The sequence below is a fragment of the Elephas maximus genome, chromosome 25, assembly GCF_024166365.1.
Source record: "Elephas maximus indicus isolate mEleMax1 chromosome 25, mEleMax1 primary haplotype, whole genome shotgun sequence".
NCBI lineage: Eukaryota > Metazoa > Chordata > Mammalia > Proboscidea > Elephantidae > Elephas > Elephas maximus.
This window is the reverse complement of record NC_064843.1, coordinates 23138578-23145345: the sequence shown is the minus strand read 5'-3', so window position 1 is coordinate 23145345 and position 6768 is coordinate 23138578. Positions and strand designations below refer to the sequence as shown.

The window sequence follows — 6768 nt, the reverse complement described above, 5'->3', positions numbered from 1 at the left end:
AAAAATGGAAATAATAAAAACACAGGGTATAATGTTACTGGAAACTGTAAAACTGGAACTCCAGCTATGATATCTCTGGGAAAGAAAAACCTGAAGTGCATTTGGACAAGGACTAAAAGGTGACATGTGTAAATGAAAACATTGATTTAATTTTGGGATGAAACCATGGATAATTTTTTTGGTTTGTAATAAAGTGTTTGTCTCTTTCATATAAATATTGTGAGTGGAGAAGACTTGATCACTTCCTGGGCTTTGGCTGTATGAAAAGAAGCAGAATTCTATCTCCTTATTCTGACTCCTGAACTTTATTATGATTATTTTCATTGATTCATTGAGAAAGGAAGTGGCTTTCTCATGGGTCTTTCTTCAGGGTTTGGCATTTTTCAGGCAATCAAACGTTTGACTTTTGAGGGTATTTCCTTTACATTATTGCGCCAAGACTGGGCCAACTGTCTCCTTCAGTCATCCAGCATGGTGTGTGCCCAGATCTAGGAGGAGGAAGGGGAGAGAGAAAATGCCATTTTGCCATCGAGAACGGCAACTTGTAGCAAGTGTTCTGAAGGCGCACAGCAGTGTAAATAGATTGTTTTGGCTGCTCAGCATCTCGACACCTTTCTTATCCGAACAGAATGAGTGAGGAGCAGGACCCACCAAGGAAGCCAAGGGGGCACAGATAGTTCTTTCTTCCTTCTGGCAGCCAGAATGTGGGGTGTAAGCCAAGTGTGGCAACTCTGATGTCCTGTTCAAGATTGAACCTTGAAGGAGTGATGCTGAAGCTCAGGGCCAGTTAGAGATTGTATTAGTTATCTGTTGCTGTGTAACAACCCTAAAAACGAGTGGTTTGAAACAATAAATGTTTATTATCTCACAGTTTCTGTGGATCAGGGTTCCGAGAATAGCTTACCTGGGTGGTTCCGGTTAGGGGTCTCTCACAAAGCTGCCGTCAAGGTATCAGCTGGGGCTGATGTCATCAAGTCATCTTGACTGGGACTGGAAGATCCACTCCCAAGCTCTCTCTTACTCAGTTAATGGCTGGAGACTGTAGTTCCTTGCCACATGGACCTCTTCATAGCTACCTGAGTATCTACATGACACTGTAGCTGGTGTCCCCAGAGGGGGACTTGATCTGAGAGAGAGAAAGAGAGAATGAATGTAACAGAGCACAAAATATGGAAGCTGCAGTGCTTTTATAACCTAATCTCAGGAGTGACACATCATCACTTCTGCTGGGTTCCATTGGTCAGACAGATCAACTGTGGTAGAGTGAGGGAGAGGACTACAAAAGGGTGAGAACACCAGGGGGCAGAGATCACTGGGGGCCGTCTTGGAGGCTGGCTGCCACAGAGATGACCCATGAGAGCTTTTCTGTATTAGGGTGTTGTCTGTGCCCTCCCACCTGTGGCTCCTGCTGAGCTTGGCTCTTCAGCCTTCCTGCCAATTCCACAAGCTACCTGACACCCTTCCAATGTCCTTTTCTGTTTAAGTTCGCCAGCTCTGTCTTCTCTTGTTTGCAACAACAGCCCTGACTAGAGCAGGTGCTATGAGAGAGGACAGTGGTAAGGAGGTAATTCGATAGTGGAGCGAACTTACTTTGTACAAGGTGGTCAGTGAAGACCTCTCTGAGGAGGTGCCATTTGTTCTGAGACCTGAATGATGAGGAAGAGTCAGCAGATGGAGAGTTGGAGGATGGGCATTTCAGACCAGGGGAACAGCACCAACAAAACTCTGAGGTAGGAACTTCGAGGCCTGGGTGGCTAGCACATAGCAAGCAAGTGGGCGAGTGGAGTGAGAGGTTGGCAGAGCCAGGTCATGCAAGACCTTGAGGCCATGGTGAAGAATTAAGATCTTTACTTCAATCGAAATCATCTCTCATCCCAGACATCAGCGCTCAAGGAGGCTGAGATAGGACCTGAGGCCTCCTTGTCTGGGAATCACAATCGGCCAGGTCACAGGTGGCATTAACCAGACCAAGATAAAGAAATTTTGGTACTTTGTCAACCCAACCATCTATTTTCCTGGGCTTTGGGTTTTCTGAGTTTCTGGTTGGGTTTTTTTTTTCCTGAGTTTCTTAGTTCCCTTTGATAATTCCCAACCTAACTCTGATGAGCTAAAGGGAAAGATTGTTGTCCACAGTTGGACCTGGGAACTCTAGGTGGAGTCCAGTCATCAGGTGGAAATGGGACAGTACTGAGGATGGTGGTGGTTGTTGGTGGGGAAATGGAGCCTGAGGGATCACTGTAGTCTCACTACTTTACAGTCCTGCATTCACTCGACAAACCTTGTTTTGCATTCTGCACGAGTCTGGGCTCCGTGCTGGGCCTCAGGGTACAGTGACGGACGACCCTCCTCCCCAGAAACCAAGTTAGGCATGAGGGACATACCAGTTGCTTTTGAGTTGACTCTGACTCATGGCGACCCCATGTGTTCAGAGTAAAACTGTGTGCTTCACAGGATTTCAATGGCTGGTTTTTCGAAAGTAGATCGCTAGGCCTTTCTTCCAAGGTGCCTCAGGGTGGAGTTGAACCTCCAGCCTTTCAGTTAGCAGCCAAGCATATTAACCATTTGCACCATCCAGGGACTCCACATGAGGGAGTCCAAAGATCACTGAGGTGAATTTCCCTGTTACTTAGGTATTGGCACTATGGCCCACAGCCAAAGCAACAGGCTGGCTCCAAGTACCCTGTGTTCTAAACGGGAGCCAGAGACTTTCCCTCCAGGACTTCCTAAAGGAGGCAGAACTGACCTGTACATTTCTCTGGGTCAGGGGCTCACTGCTGGCACATCTTTCCGGTGTCCCACCTTAGAGGGCTGACTGCTGGGCAAGAGTCCCATCAGTGGGAGAGCTGAGGTAGTGGGAAGAGGTTGCTGTTGTTAGGTGCCTTCAAGTCGGCTCCGACTCATAGTGACCCTTTGTACAACAGAATGAAACACTGTCCGGGCCCTGCACCATCCCTGTGATCATTGCTACGCTTGAGCTCATTGTTGCAGCCACTGTGTCAATCCATCTCATTGAGGGTCTTCCTCTTTTTTGATGACCCTCCACTTTACCAAGCATGATGTGCTTCTCCAGGGACTGGTCCCTCTTGATAACATGTCCAAAGTATATGAGACAAAGTCTTGTCATCCTCGCTTCTAAGAAGCATTCTGGCTGTACTTCTTCCAAGACAGATTTGTTTGTTCTTTTGGCAGCCCGTGGTATATTCAATATTCTTTGCCATCACCATAACTCAAAGGCATCAACTCTTCTTTGGTCTTCCTTATTCATTGTCCAGCTTTCACACGCTCATGAGGCGATAGAAAACACCAAGGGCATGGGTCAGGCGCACCTTAGGGGAGAGGTAGGAGAGGTCAAACCTGAGACGCTGTTGGAGAACTATGCAGTGGAGAAGCCCTCAGAAACATACTGACGTGCCCCATGAGAAGCTAATATGTGGACTTTTGTCACTCCAGGCTAGCCAGGGAAGCAGGGTAACCATCAGAGAGGGGGCTATTGCAGGGGCCGGACAAGGGCAGGGGCATTTACCTTTTCCACCCTCTCCTTCCAATCTCAAGAAGTGGGAAGGTTCTAGTGTCTTCCAACCAGGCCACGCCCCTCCCCCTTTTTTACTCCCAGCAGGGAGGGTCCTGGTTCAAGCCAGCCCTTGGATGAGTAAGGGAGAAGATAAAATGAGATTTAAATTGAGTTTGAGAAGAAAGCTTTAAAGGATGGAGGTTTAGCAACAGAAAGTGATCCAAAAGTAGTGCAGTCTGCCCAAGATGTCATTAAGGGATGGAAAAGAGAGATTCAGCACAGCGTGGCTGAAGGCAGAGATGAGGGAGAAAAGCTTCATTATTATGTCCCGCCAAGTTCAGTTGCCTCAATACACCGGTTCCACAAGTAAACAGAGTAATTGAAGTACACCATGGTAGGGCTGGAGGCTGGCTTAGGTAAGCAGCCACAGGGTTCTTGGAGAGCAGGGGGAAGTAAGCACACAAGTCCCAGGATGGGTGTCAGAGAAGGCTTTCCAGGGGAAAGGCACCTGAGCACAGAGGTGAAGGATGAGGAGAAGCTGGCCAGAACAAAGGAGAGTGGTAGAAGGGCTTACCAGGCAGGGTGACAGCTCAGTACAATGGGGAGGGGGCTAGAGCATCAAGTGGGAGGTAGGAGGTGTGGGTCAAGATGCAGGCCAGGAAACCCATGGCCTAACAGCCTTGTGAGCTTAACGAGTGAGGGCTCTGGGGGTCACTTTAAGCTGGGGAGCAACACAATTGGGTTTGCATTTTAGATAGACCCTTCTGGTCACCAAATTCTGGCAGCCCCATGGACACTTGTCTTCCATGCTCTCTTCTCACTCCTTCACCTGGCCCTTTGGGCCCCCCTGCAAGGCCATTTCTTCCGTGATTCCAAAATCCTGGTACTCCACTACTCTCAAATGAGCTTTGCCCATTCCCATAGCTGAATCTTTCACTGTTTCCCTCTTTGATGGGACTCTGAAATATTGCCACCTTTGCTATAAAACATCACCTCTCTTTCCTCCTCCAGCACACTCTTTTCAGCCCAGGAAGATTCTATTCCTTCTCTGGGCCTGTGCCTGCCAGCACATGCCTCCTTGGGCTATGTATGTACTAAAATATCTTCCCTTTATCTTATCTGGTCTTCGCCCCATGGGGCAACCCGAAGGCTACTATTTATTCCTTCACACATTAATTTAAGCTGCTTTAATTGCTGCTATGTTATGTTTTATATAATATAATTAATGTTTTAATTCTGTGTACTTGCTTCCGGAGGCAGTTTTGTGAAGGGCCCAATTTTGGAATCAAGCAAATAAAGAATAAGTAATGGCTGAAGTTATTATAGTAACGCCCCTTCCCAGAGGAATTAAAACTCTGCTTGTTTTCTCAAAGCGGTTAAAAAGGGAAAAGATATTTTAAGATTCTCTTCATCCTGGGCATGTTTGGGTGGTGGCTTTAGTGAAGTCCCCTGGACCCTGATTATATGTGCTCCTGGCCTATTGGTGTCTGACCAGCATCTCTTATGTCCAAGGGGCCACTGAAGCTTGAGGTGTGTGCCGACTACTAGATTTGCACCCTCCGCCCCCAGTTCCTTTCCATGGTGGAGGTTGTGCTTAGAATGAAAAGTTACTGAACTCATTCATGTATTCATCCATCCATTCATTCACCCATTCATTCAGCAAATGTGTACTGATGTCCTGTTGCATGCCCAGGACTGGGATAGATCCAACCTTGCCCTCAAAGAGCTCACAATCCAATGGGGCCAGGCAGATGGAGTTGTAGCCCAGCCCAATAAATGCTCTAGGAACATGAGATGGGCGTGGGGTAGGGTATCTACCTGTGTCCCAGAGAGTTGGACAAAGGCTTCAGAGGAGGTAGAGTTTCAAATGGTTCCAGAAAGGAGAAGGGAAAGAAGGCAACCAGAACAGCAAGACACAGCAAAACCAAACAAAACAAAAGAGTAAGAAACAACCATTTGTCTTTGGGAAGTGGGGAGAAGGTGACTGTGGCTGAAGCCAGGGTGTGTGGGAGGACACAGCAGGAAATGAGCATGGGCAGAGAGGAGGAGGCTGAGTGGGGAACGGCTTGCTCTGCCAGGATAAGGAGTTTGGACCATCCCGAGGGTATAGTGTAGTGTAGAGTTTCTGAAACAGGGAAGTGACCTGGTCAGATCAGATCTGGGCTTTACAAAGAGTACTGTAACAGTGTGAACAATGAGACAGATAGGAGGAGAGTAAGTGCTCAGCAAGTACTTACTGATGGAATGACTGAGGCTGTTGGGAGAGCCCAGGTGAGAGATGGCGAGCCTGTGAATTACAGCAGCGGCAGAGGTGATGGAAAAGAGGGGGTGGATCCCAGAGGTGGAATCCCCAGCTCTGCGAAGGTGTCCTTTGCAGCAGCCTCTTCAGCTCCCATCTTCTCTGATCTGAGCAGCTGGTCTTTTGGCCTGGCACAGAAGTTCAGAGCTGACAGGGTCATCACCCCAACGACCATCTAGTTCAAGCTCTTCAGGTTTCACTGGGGGGAAAATTGAAGCTTAAGAGAACCCAACCCATCAGAGGCAGAGCCTGGACCAGAACTCAGGTGTTCTGTGCTACAGAGCGGGGGTTGTTAACATCGGGTTCGAGGATCTCAGGGGCACCGGGGAACCATAGGCACGTGTGTGTGTGTGTGTGTTTCTGCAGAATGAGAAGACCCAGAATTTCATAAGATTCTCAGAGGGGTCCTACAAGCTCCCAAAATGCTGGTCTACTCTGAGTAAATGTCCCTTTCCAGGTGCTGGATAGGAACTGGGATGGAATAGAATCCAGATGGGGAGGCTGGGACCCTTCGCCCAAGCGAGGGAATTTCCTTTGGAAGAGAGCTAAACTCTGCGCTGGGAAACCGTTTTCCTTGAAACGCCTCTCCCGCCCTCCTCCTCCCCATGCCCCAGCTGTGGCCTTCCTGTTTTCTGGGGCAGGGGGACTTCCTCTAGCCTCTCCATCCGCGGTGGGGACGCTTTCGGTTCTGTCGGGATTCCCGGAGGCAGCCGGGGAGAACCATGAAGGTCCTCGGCACCCGTGGGGATCTCTCTCTCCGGGGTGAGAAGGACGGGCTTTTTCTTAGATGCCCCCCAGCGTGTCCCTTAACTCCAGGCGAAGTGAGACGTCTGGGAATGTCCTGGGGAAATCCCTGGCGGCGAGGGGAGAAGGGGGGCACCGGGGGCCCCGCCCCCCAGCTAGGCCGACCGCGATTGGTCCCAAAGCACCCCGCCCCTTTCCTGGGCGGGGCCACAGC

The 6768-nt window shown here is 49.2% G+C and overlaps 1 long non-coding RNA gene across 1 annotated transcript; it reads right to left on the bottom strand.

Annotated features, from left to right (window-relative positions):
• Positions 1-364: 364 nt before the first annotated feature.
• LOC126067378 (uncharacterized) lies at positions 365-2793 on the bottom strand. The gene is made up of 3 exons (XR_007515391.1): positions 2744-2793; positions 905-1126; positions 365-488 (listed from the first exon to the last, which is right to left on the bottom strand). It is a non-coding gene; the product is annotated as an uncharacterized LOC126067378 (long non-coding RNA).
• Positions 2794-6768: the final 3975 nt, after the last annotated feature.